Raw genomic sequence first — 13,083 nt, 5'->3', positions numbered from 1 at the left:
TACAGATCTAATTCTTAGATCTCATTAGGACGATTGTAATTTTTTTCTTATTGAAATATTTATAATCAATAATTGTACTAAACTGGGGGTCTAAAAGGCCACATATTGTTATTTGACATTTATTGTATGCATCGCGCACTTACTTTTTTTATATGCGCAAATTTATATCAAATTGCAATATTGCTTTTTTAGATGAATTGCTTTGATGTGGTCTTCTAACCTCCCTGGTCGTACTGTTTTACACTACTTATATCATGTGCGTTGCCATAAAGGAACCAAATCCTTTTTTTTGCGTAACTATTGTAGATTTTCCGCAGATGGCATTAACTACTTGGCCCGACAAATGGGGAGCGCTGAAAGCTCTCACCCGGTACAACGTTTAAGACAACAGGCCTCAATCCATATTCACATGAGTATTGATTATGACTCGATTATTACTACTTATACTTTAATGATGGTAACATCATAAAGCGATTGAAAAAACAGTTTATGATCAATCGCCGTATCGCCAGCAGTGGGACAATAGGCAGATAATCTTCGCAACTTTCTACAGAATTGGCGCCCTGAGAAAGTCTGAGACAAAGTCGCGTCTGATATTAATTTGGATATTCTTCGCGCTTCGAGTGCTACAAATTTTTACGTGATCAATGAATGAAAAAGACTAAAGACAACTTTCCACCGATGTGGGTCTTAAATTTTCGGCAGCGTTATCCATTTGTCCGGCCAAGTAGTTAATGTCATATGAAGCGAACCTGTACAGATATCGAGTCACGTAAAAAAAATCCTTGACCACGAATGACCGCTTTATTATTGAAGTGATTACCTTAAATATGTCACGGATAGACACGTCTGAAAATCAATTGTTATTGTACACAGAACAGAATATAAAATCAATTAGAGACAGCCTTTTTGACGTGACATATTGTAGATTTGCCGCAGATGGCATTAACTACTTGGCCGGACAAATGGGGAGCGCTGAAGGCTCCTATTTGTACCCGGTACAACGTTTAAGACAACAGGCCTGAGGGTGCCCAGTTGGGCGCGAACCTCGGCTCGGGCTATAAACCATTGAATCGACTTAAGGTTTGAATTGATATTTGCATCATAGACAATGAGGGATTTTCCAGGCTACGTTCTGTAGGTACAGATTACCAAACATGTGTCTTACAGCGATATCACGCAGTAACAGTTAGATAAAAGCATTTTACAACTATGGTACGCAAGCAATTTTACTCCAGTACATTGCGGTTGGAACTGGTAACTGTATTATAGATAAATATCAAAGTCCTTGCCACCTGATTCATTATACGAAAGGACAACCGGATTCTATACAAATTAACATTATAGATACTACGTATATATGCGTACTGAGCCATACTTTACAGCAAAATTATATATTATGTAAACAAGTTGTTAACTAGGTCTTTCTTCTTCTTATCGTGTGGAATACCAGCCTCATCAACCCCGGTGTCAGGGTTATGATTCAGTTGATACCGTGGTTTCTATGAATTGTTCTTCTTTGCGAGTCGATGGCGATCGAAACTAAATTTTTGCTGACCAATAATTGGCCACGCTTTCAGCATTGTCAGTGGCTTCGTACAGGTCTTTAACAGTGCAGGTGAATGAATAAATAATTCATTATGAATGAATTGATAATTTATTTTATTTTTAAACTTAAGTAAACTCTCAGTTACTAGTCTTATAGAAACTAGATCAATTGACCGATTCGATCGATCGGTCTTGTGCCCTTTTAGATCACGATTGATGTGATCTGTGAGTCACGAGTCGAATCAACTTAGACAAATAATTGAGTTCGTTGTTCGTTCGCGGCAATTAAACGTAATTAAAGATTGTAGTAAGAGTGGGTTTGTATGGCAATCGATTCGTTTCTTCCAAAGCCTATTGGGCTTAAAAAAAGCTATGTTAAATGGAATATTCTTCTTCAACCTCATCAACCCTAGTTTCAGGGTTATTTTTGAGCCATCAAAGGCCCCTAACATAGCTCATGTAACAACTACTTACTTACATCAGTAAGTAGTAACCGCGACCAACGTGCTTTTCGAAGCACAAAATCATCTTAATTTATCAGACAAACAGGTTGTTCAAGCCTGTAATGTCCTTACCAAACAAGGGACATTCTCTCAAAGTGATTTCGACAATGTCCTCATCGCGAATCGAACCTGAACCACTAGACCATGGAGGCTGTCATGAGCTTACTTTTAACTATTTTACTTCCTCCATACCCCCTCCGGTTGATTGAGTACGTCAGTACGTACAGTCATGAGCAATATAATGTACCCACTTTAGAACTCTGTCGCAATAACATATTTGACATTTAGTGAGACTTACAGTTCAATTTGTCAAAAAAGTTAATGTGATATGGTACCAGAGTGTATACATATTAATGCTCGTGACCGTACATAGGCAGTTTATGTTTATGGTTACTTCCTCCACAATACATTGTTTTAAGTTTACGCGGTTATTATCATAATTAAAGCACATAATAACGGGTTCTTACCGCGTTTAAATGGGGATATATCCCGTGATCATGGCACTTGCAACAGTGTCGAAATATCGGGAGTCTCATATCCCCATTTAAACGCGGTAAGAACCCGTTATTATGTGCTTCCTCCACAATATATCGAAAAGTTTCTCGAAAATGTAATATGGCAGCGATAAATTAAACTCACTCTCGCGGGCGTGGTCGGTTTCACTTTCGACAGAACTTGTTCGAACCCTGGGCCAACACCATAACATGTCCGTAACCGCTTCTTTTTTTTGTACATTGCGTCAATGCCGAAGAAATTTTTTTGTGATGGAAAGTTTTGTTCATATTACGAAGAAGTTCTACTTTGTTAAAGAGACGACCCGCCTCGGCTTCGCTGGGTGCAATGCTGACGAAAAAATGAAATTATTTACGACATCACATTAAAAAAACTTCAAAAATAACAATATTTCTCCACTATTTAATGGATGTTATTATACATATAAACCTTCCTCTTGAATCACTTTATCTATTAAAAAAAAACGCATCAAAATCCGTTGCGTAGATTTAAAGATTTAAGCGTACATAGGGATATAGGGACAGAAAAAGCGACTTTGTTTTATACTATGTAGTGATGGTAAGGGTTGTTCAACGTAACTTATCGTAGATACAACACAACAACAAATAACCACAATTAACAACAACCCAACAACAACTATTATCTGAGAGAAATTAGTGATGATAAAGTAATCATAACCAATAAAGAAATTGTCATTCAATTCTAAATTCAATTTTCCTTTAAAGGCGTGAGAGTGATACTGAAGTAGCGTAAAGTAAAAGCTCTGCCCGCCCCCCTACCCCACCATACTCGCTGCAGGGAAAGTGCCGAAGAATGAGCTCCTTCCCGTGATTGGTTTTATAGTCAAATAACCTGCGCATGCGCACATTCTGTTGTCTTCAATGTAATCAGACGGAAGATCATGCAGAACAGCGTCCAAAAAAATCAAAATCGAATCAAGTACACTTTATTGCACAACGACATATACACAGGACATAAACATATGAAAAAAAACAAGAACAATAGGCGGCCTTATTGCTAAACAGCAATTTCTGCCAGGCAACCTTAGGGTGAAAGAAGTGTATGCATTGGAGCGCGGGATGGTTCAATAAACATATATTATAATGATACCAACATAACAAAAAAATACCGTAAATAAATATATTATATTATAAAGAACCTAATTTTAACAATCAGGCATATGACACATGAATACAGTATATCCCAATGGAGTAGGTAGAGGTACATTCATCGCAAGATGAACTAAGTACCCACACCTCACCGAGCTTTCTGTTAGACCAACGTGGTACGTGATGATCGTATCGACTATAATGGTCGAGCTAACCGTGTTAGTGAAAATTGAATTTGAGATAAATTAATAACTCAAGCTAAGGGAAAACCAGCACAATACAAGATAGGTCACATACCTCAGAAACACATTTAAACATAATAATCATAACGCATGAAAGTAAGATTAAATCTAAATTCCGAGGTCAGCCAGTGGTAATGAACTTTACGTTACATAACCGCACTTAAACCTGACCCTATCAAAGTCAAGTTCAATTTCACTGACAAAAGACCTCCGAAATACTTTTTAGATGACTAACAACTAAAAAAAAAGTAAAAAATGCACTATGAAAATACCTGTTATAGACTAAAGCTACCGACACTAAAAAAAGTAAAATTTTACAAGCCGAAAACAATTTATCAAAATACACCTTACACCTATCTCCATAAACGACATATTCGTTTAGAAAGTTGGCTCAATCTTGACCATAGATTTTGTTTTACTCTGTGGTCATCAATCATAGCTGTCAAAGTGTCATTGACCCGTAGTGAGTGCGTTTCTCTAGTATATCTGACATTGCTATTACGACATACCGACATGCTTTTGGTAGTTTAAACTTGATTACACTTACGTGGAATTAATTTGATTACTATACTTACGTAATTCATCGGCGACCTCTACAGTGTAGTGGCTAGACCTTGGCCACCAAACCTGACGTCCTGGGTTTGATTCCCGGTCAGGTTTTTTTTGGTAATGAACCTTCCAACCTGAAAGGAAAATTAGGTCAATGCGCTACATTTTAGGTTAGGTACGTCACAAATCTTAGAAAACCCATTTCTTGGGTTTGTGAGTTTCTGACGACATTTTCGTCAATTCCAGAATAAATTCAAATGGTGATTTAAAATTTAGAACTTGAGATTCGAACCCGTGATCGACCGATGTAAGTCAGGCGTTCTCTGAACTGTGCTATCACGCCTTCCAAGTTCCAACCAAACGCCTAAATCTTTCTCGTATTCTAATCCTGACCAAAGAAGGTTGCAACATCCCGCGAAAGCCATAGGATACTCCATAACAGATGACCATCGGAAGCCACAGCCTACAGAACCGGTAGACACACAGACACACATATTTAGACTCACATTAGTGACCACTTTCCTCTCCGGTAAAAGTTTTCTCAATAGAGTCAACACATTAGTCTTTTTAACCTACATACATAAATTCACGCCTTGTAACTAACAGTGTGGGCAGGGAAATAGCGATGTGATGGGATGTTTAATGAATCTTCTTAGTAATGAACTATAATGAAATTAGAGTAGCTATCATCGCATTACCGATTTTTTTTAGAAAATGTTTTTGTTTATAATTATGTTTTGATTCCCGCGTGAACAAAACAACAGTAAAGTTCTTGTTCTAAATTCAAATTCGGATACACGATAAATCTATAATTTATGAACATTTAATATCATCAATTCTTAGATTTATTATCAAGTTTTGAATTCAGAAGTAAATACTTTATTGTTTTTATTTTTGGTTCCCGCGTGAACAAAACAACAATAAAGTTCTTAGTTCCAAATTCAAGTTCCGATACACGATAAATCAATAATTTATGAACATTTAATAAAGATTTATTATTTGCCGAGGAATATTGAGAAAATAGAAGTTAGTGTCTACCAGTATTGGCAACACGTCTGATCAATTAAAGATTCCGAAGTTGGTAATAAAGAAAGAAGTCACGAATCGTAATCGAATGCTTCAAAGTTTTACTTTTAATTATCATGTGGATTTACTATGCGAAGACAGACGTGTCGCATTCCAATTAATTGGTCAAATAGTTGCTAAATTATGTGGAATTCTAAATAGAGAAACTTCTAAATTCCTAATGCGGAGAATAAAGTTAGGGGTACTAGGTTTCACTTCTACCATAGAATAAAAAATAATAATACGTGTAGAATGACTCTCCATCCCACAATACTTTTTATCGGGTGCCAAGATAGATTCACCTCACCTCTTTGTGTCTAAATGGTAGTAAGCTTGAGCGCTCGCGAACTGTCTGTCTCGCTTGTCCTACGCGGCCATCTGAGCCATACAATAAGTCACGTAAAAAAAAAAACTATATAAAGATAACGAGCGTAGATTGTGTTTGTCTGTTTTTTACTAAAACCTGGTAGAATTTCTCTGAAATCCCGACAGCAAACTGTCATTCTCGCGACAACGAAACCAGTTGAATCCAGTTCCGTCCAGTCAAGTCTAGTTTGAACCGCCCCGGCCACTCTTCCTGTCGTTTCCTTTGCTTTTATTGCACCGGTCCCACACCGTACCATGTCTTAACTACCTTTGTAAATGTGGCACACGCTTACATTGTAATGTTGCCTACAGCTAAAGCGGATAGGTATGTAACTGTGAAAACGTGAAGTATGGTAAATCTTACAGTTTCCAACATCACTTGAAAAAAGTTTTTTTTTGTTTGCTCGCAATCTATCAAAAAAATATTTTAAAAAAAGAAATGTTTTTCAATAATCGTTCATTTCGGACTTTTACTAGCAGGTAGCAGGGAACTGGTTAATGTTAGGATTTGAAAGAAAGAAAGAAATGTTCATTATAAAGGCACACCACAGTAAGAAATATAAAACAATACACGGAATAACAAAAAACTTACAATCAAAACACGCAAGAAAAACAACTTACACAAGAGAGTACAAATAAATAGATAGTAAACATTAAGACAAATTGTAATAGGGTGATTGATTTACCACTGAGCGACGGTATAAAAATGAATGGTAAATGCTTTAAGCGATAAAGCCGCCGTTTGCCATGTACTTAAGTCTCTTTTATAACAGTTTTATTTATTTTGGTTCAATAAAGTATATGTATTAATGTATTTGTAAATCTTAAGATTTACTGTACTTCGAGCTTTTACATTGTTAATTTAAGCGGATCTAAAAAATACCACATTGAAACCATTCATCTAAAAATCTAAAAGTACGCATTGACATTTGCACATGCCACGAAATGTGTCATGCGGTGGCGAACTGATGGGCTAAGATATAAGATTAATTGATACTTGTCTACTATATTATTCGAAATTTTCACTATGGCTGGACCTGCCTTCTACATCTCACACAAGAGTTACAGCATTATAACACGAATAGACATACCTAGTTTAGCTCCCCGACCATGTTTGGCGATAAAACGTCGTATAAAATCCAGTGAAGTTAGGGTTGACAGAAATTGGCAACACCGGTGGTCGGAGCTGTCAGCGTTCCCCATTTGTCCGCCAAATAGTCAATGCAGGTTCAAGAAAATCTACAATAAGAAGTGTGAAATAGTGTGAATCTACAGAAAAAAGAAGTGTTTGAAGGAATTTACTTACAAGATGTTCGGGCGAAATTATTGCGTGGATTTTCGTGCGGTTTTTGTAATTACGCCTGTATCCCCGAGGGGTAGACAGAGGAGGGGGGGGGTCCGAAATTACAGAGTAAAAAAGCGAGAAAATATTACGTCATTCTCAAAAAACCTATTCAAAAATATGTGCTTATTTGCGTATAATGTTTAGTATAATAAGTAAGTGGAATCCCTTCTGGTCTCTGCATACGTGTGGTGGAAAGCTACATTGGATTCAGCCATAAACATGTTGAGAAATGGCTATTCTAACCTGTGACTTGTCTGGAGAAATTGCTGTCATTGTATCGTCGTAAAGGAAAACAATGTAAGCGCCATTTTGAAAAATCGCATTCGGATTTTATTTTTGTTAACAAAACATATCAATCAATAAACACGCTAGTTTCAATCCACGTAAAAAAATGTGGTCTCAATATTTTGTTGAATTGAATTTTTGATTACATAAGTATATGAAAAAAAAAGGTGTATGTACGTATGTTGTTAAAGAAGAACGGAGTCTTCTAATACAGGCTTTGTATGCTTAAAATGAAACTCAAATTACGAAAATGTAAAAATTCTGTGTTAAAGAAATAAACATTTTTATTATTTATTTATTATTATTTATTATTTATAATTGTTACGTATTTTTCTGATTATTTGACAAATTGTATTTTTGTTATAATAATATTATATTTTAACTAAGTATAATAAAAGATTTATATTTTAGAGAATATATAGATTATTAATTAGATGAAATGGAGAATAGTTGAAGAAAATCACATACTATTACGAATATATTTTTTCAAAAATAAGCTTACGTGGTTTTCCCTGAAAGGCGATGTGAAGGTCCTTTTACAACCCTTCATACCTATAAACCTACCTGAAATTCTCTCTTCCATCTTTATATGTAACTGTGTCTGTTTACCTATCGTAACATACATACATAAACTCACGCCTATATCCCACCGGGGTAAGCAGAGACTATTGAATTCTATTTGCTTCGATCCCACATTCATCAAATCTGATGCTACTCTTCTGCTTCCGCTCATGTTTGACGTTATTATCTTATTTATGTATTTTTCCTTTTTTTTCATTTTTTTATTTTTTTTAGCGTGGTTACTTTATATACTTACTTCGTCATACGATAGACGTGCATCTGACTACCCCAAATGGGAATATAGTGGTAAGCTTATGTCATATTATGTTATGCTGTAATTTTATCTGTGGTAACATTGGCGACCCTAAGTAGAGCGTTTATGAAGCAAGCTTGATACGGTAAACGAATATAGTTGATTTCTTCCGTGTAAGTGAGATTAAGAATATAGCGATACCCGTAAATACTCGTAACTTTCATTTCGTTACATAAACCATTGGTGAGAGGTTCACCGTTCAGAAAAAATAAAATATATTTTCAATTAAGTAAATAATTTAAAAATGGAAATCAAATTCCGGTATAGCAAATTAATTTCGAAATAAAAAATAAATGAGTTTAAATTAAATATCACATTTAAAATTCGAACAGTAAATATTATAAATAAAAATAAATGAGTATAAATTAAATATCACATTCAAAACTCGAACAATAAATATATAAATAAAAAATAAATGAGTATAAAGTAAATATCACATTCAAAATTCGAACAGTAAAAATAAATGTTTTTCCAACACACTTACTCGTAAAGTAGCTCTTGTTGCACTGGTTTTAAGTAGTACTTTTAAGTGGTAGAATTGGAAGAGGAAGACCTAGGCGTACCAGGATGTTATAAAAAAGGTCAGGTTAAGAGTACTTTAAAACTGACTTTCATGATATTGGAAAAAGCGAAAGTGGAATACCTTACTGTCTGCTTACCCCAACGCGAAATAAGCGGGAACTTATATACGTATGTATGCTTATGTAGTATATCACAACGCAAAGATAGTTATACGTCTGCCGCATCCCAAGGGGGCAGCGGAGCGTGATGATTCTTGTTCACAACTAGAGCGTTGTAGCGGCCTTGTTTCACGGCACCACCACGCCACTCAGGTGGAGTAAACACTTTTCTCGGCTTACCACCAATTTTCACTATTTCTACTATTTTCGGCTAAGTAGTGAATGCACTTTGCGGCGATGCAATACAATTTATACAATCTACAGTCTTCTTCTATCGTGTGGGTTGTGAGATGAATTACCAACCTCATCAACCCTGGTGTCAGGGTTACTATTGAGCCGCCAAAGGCCCCTGGCATGACTCATATAACGACTACTTACTTACATCAGTAAGTACTAACCGGGACCAACGGCTTAACGTGCCTGCCGAAGCACGGATCGTCTTACTTTCAGACATTTAGGTGATCAGCCTGTAATGTCCTAACCAAATTAGGGACCACAAAGTAATTTTGGTGATATGTCCCTACCGGTAATCGAACCCAGGACCTCCGGAGCCCAACGCTCAACCACTGGACCACGGAGGCCGTTCGAATCTACAGTAACACATAGCATTTTTTTTTTTGACGTGACTTATTGTAGATTAGCCGCAGATGGCATTAACTACTTGGCCGGACAAATGGGGAGCGCTGAAGGCTCTCACCCGGTAAGACACATAGCATCACACCTATATCCCCTAAGGGGTAGGAAGGTGTATAGAATAAAAGGTGTTTGTGACATCGTAACGAATACTGAGGGGGATGATTCTGCCAATGATTCCGAGTTAATATCAAGTGGAATTTCCCGTCGCATAATTAATGTATTTTTTATGTGTTTTTTAAATTATTTTCAATTCTATACTTTTTTGAGGTTAACACACCTCTGCCGACCCCTTTAGGGATACAGGCGTGGTGCTGTGTTATAAACAATAGATTTTCACAAACGGTCTAATTCTCGTGTTTGACCCAACCTACCTACAAAGTCATGTACCATGTCAGCTACATAATAATATATTATACCAGCAACGGTTCAGTGCCTGTAATTATCACCTGCAAAGTGCAGGTTCGATTCTCGGTCAGTGCATCGCTAATTAACTGTAACATTTACTGGACTAATTGCAAGTATTTTTTCTTTTCAGGTAATACTGGGCTGTTTACATAAGACTGCATAATTGTAAGTGATTTTTTTAAGTTTCAGTTTTTAGACTTTGATTTACATAGTTGATAAATCGAGTGGAACGATTTATTTTCTGTCAACATTCGTACAAAACCTCACGCCCGCGATCCGTAATGGGGTCGGCAGAACTACAAGTAACCACAGACAACTTGCAGCCACACGGTACAGAGACTTTTTTTTTTTTTTTTTTATTCTTAAGACTTAAGCCTTATGATGACGAGGGACCAGGCTATAGCGCGTAACTTGACCATCATATCAGAAAGGACACTTTTTTTGACGTGACTTATTGTACATTTGCCGCAGATGGCATTAACTACTGGGCCGGACAAATGAGGAGCGCTGAGGCCCTGGTACAAAATTTAAGACAACAGGCCTGAGGATGCCCAGTTGGGCGCGAACCTCGGCTCAGGGCGTCGTCTGAGAGGAAGAATATTTGAAAGAATTAATCGACCCTAGTGGGTCAATAGCGACAAGCGCAAATGTCATCAAAGTGGCTTTAAGTTTTCAGCTCTGCGCACCGCCATAGGGGTTGCAAGCTTGAATTTATATATGTGTTCAATCTAAAACCACAGAAACCAATAACCGACATAATTATATCCTTATTAGTTTGTATAATTTCTCACGTTTGCTCCGCCAAGGACTCAAACCCGGACCCGCTTTCTACAACTGAGCATATAATTCTAACTTCGTGACTACCGCTCCACCTGTCTATGTCTCGATCTAGCCTAGGCTAAATTATTACCTAGTTCCGCGGATCTGGACTGTTAGACTAATAGATTTTCTATAAGATATGGCTCAGTCGGATGTGGTTTTACGTTTTACGACGTTAAGGGTTTGGTACCATAATCCCATTGAAATAGAGTTTGAACAGAGGATTTAAAAACATTACCCTCCTTTGGCAGCAATTCATCTTAAAAACCAAAGTGGCAAATTAATATTTGCGCATGTAAAAGTGCGCAATACCAACAAATGTCAAATAGCAATATTGCTTTTCAACATGAATCCTTCAATCTGGCGTTTTAGCCCCCAGATCACTCTTCAATTCCTTAGCCATACTTATTTCGTTTTCACGGGATTCGCTCACCAATAAAATTGTAAATTAATAAATAAATTGAAAATAAAATTGTAAATAAATAATTGTTAATTTTTTTTTTATATAATTATTTTACAATAAATAATGATCAACATGCAAAATTTCTATTTTCAAAAATATCTTCTTTTCTTTTCATTAACATTTTTAGGGTTTTGCCAAATGGATTCGTCATGTCTGTCTGTCCGTCCGTCCTTTTTTATAATTTTAGGGTGGTACATTGTGAGTTCATGCGTGTCGCCGACGAAGTATTAATAACATCAACAGCAAGATGCTACGGACTAGTTCTGACACCTGACCCCGCGTTTCCTCCCTTCATATTGTACGCGCCCCTCACAATGGTCGTCCGAACAAACAAACAGACACTGACAATACAGAGAACTTCCTCGTCTGTCAGCAACTGAGATTTGTGAGATTTCAAATCTACCCATTGATGTATAAGCACTAGATAAAGCGTAAAGCGATAAACGCTAACTTAGTCACACATGCGCAGCGATAAATAAAAATATTCTTTAAATAAAAATAAATAAATATTCTTTATTTATTTTTTAATTATTTTTATTTTTTATTCTTTTTTTTAATATTCTTTTGCGATAGATTCAACAAAATCATCAAAATATACATAAATACGGTGATGAAACTTTGTAAAAAAGGTTTTTATAAGATTAGTGATTATCTAGAAGATGGAAAGCAAGGGATTAGCTGTCTGGGAACTGACATTAGGCAGCCCAATTACTAAATTGTATAACAGTATTTTATGTTTTTTTTTAAAGAACGTCTAGGGCCCTGTGTCGAGGTTTTTCTTGCAACTTCTTTTCCCCGGCTATACAGATTGTGAGAAGTTGCAATAGTTTTAGGCGGATGAGATGTTCGTTATATAAAAATTACGACTCAAAGTGTAATTAGGTGTGTTCCCCGGTGGGAAATAGGCGTGAGTTTATGTATGTAGGTATGTTACCTACTGAAAAAAAATATTTTTGAATTTGAATTTGATGTTGATTCGTAACGCAGTCGGGTTATACAAATCCACATGTTGCACTAATGTCGATTAATTATTTCAAATAAGTATAATCCTCTCAGATGACGCCCTGAGTTCCGGTTCGATATCAACCGGGCACCCTCAGGCCTGTTGTCTTAAATTTCGTACCGGTTAAGAGCCGTAACAGGACAGGAGTCCTAATACGGCTTTGAAATAGACTACTCTGGGTGTCATCCCACTCGCGTCAAACAAAGTACTGGGGGTCAAAAGGCAAGAGGGAAACCACTGCCCTATTTTTCCCCAAAAAAGTAGCATGGAGAATGCTACACCGACACGAGAATAGCTCTTAAATTATTAAGAAGTTACGTGTCACTTTTAATTTTATTAAACTTGGTTAGTTTAATCTAAATGTTATTTATGAGCGGTCAGTAGCTGTCCTTGTCACGCATTATTAGATCAACTGACATTTAACATGCTATTGTTTAAATAACACCCGATCTGTCATCTAGTTACCCTTTGTTTAACACGATATATCACAGCGATCGTTCTAAACTAGATCGTCTGCTAAGGAGTGGGTGTATATACCACCTCTGTCTACCCCTCGGGAATACAGGCGTCATGCTATGCTACATTCACAAGATATTTACAGGAAAAACTTATTCTAAAGCGTGCAAAGGCGGCCTCTAAGAGTGATTTCTTCCAGACAACCTTCGGCAGAGGATATCA

At 36.6% G+C, this 13,083-nt stretch overlaps 1 protein-coding gene across 2 annotated transcripts in view; it reads left to right on the top strand.

Moving 5' to 3' along the window:
• LOC126377501 (mucin-5AC-like) overlaps positions 1-13,083 on the top strand; it is a 72,323-nt gene that overhangs the window by 33,379 nt on the left and 25,861 nt on the right. The window contains exon 2 of one of the 2 annotated variants that reach the window (XM_050025238.1): positions 10,251-10,285. The exons of the other annotated variant lie outside the window; for it this stretch is intronic. The gene's annotated coding sequence lies outside the window, so the exon portion shown is untranslated. The remainder of the gene's footprint in view (positions 1-10,250; positions 10,286-13,083) is intronic. 2 annotated transcript variants of the gene reach the window in all.

Source organism: Pectinophora gossypiella, chromosome 23, assembly GCF_024362695.1.
Source record: "Pectinophora gossypiella chromosome 23, ilPecGoss1.1, whole genome shotgun sequence".
NCBI classification, from domain to species: domain Eukaryota; kingdom Metazoa; phylum Arthropoda; class Insecta; order Lepidoptera; family Gelechiidae; genus Pectinophora; species Pectinophora gossypiella.
This window is presented reverse-complemented; position numbering and strand designations above follow the sequence as displayed.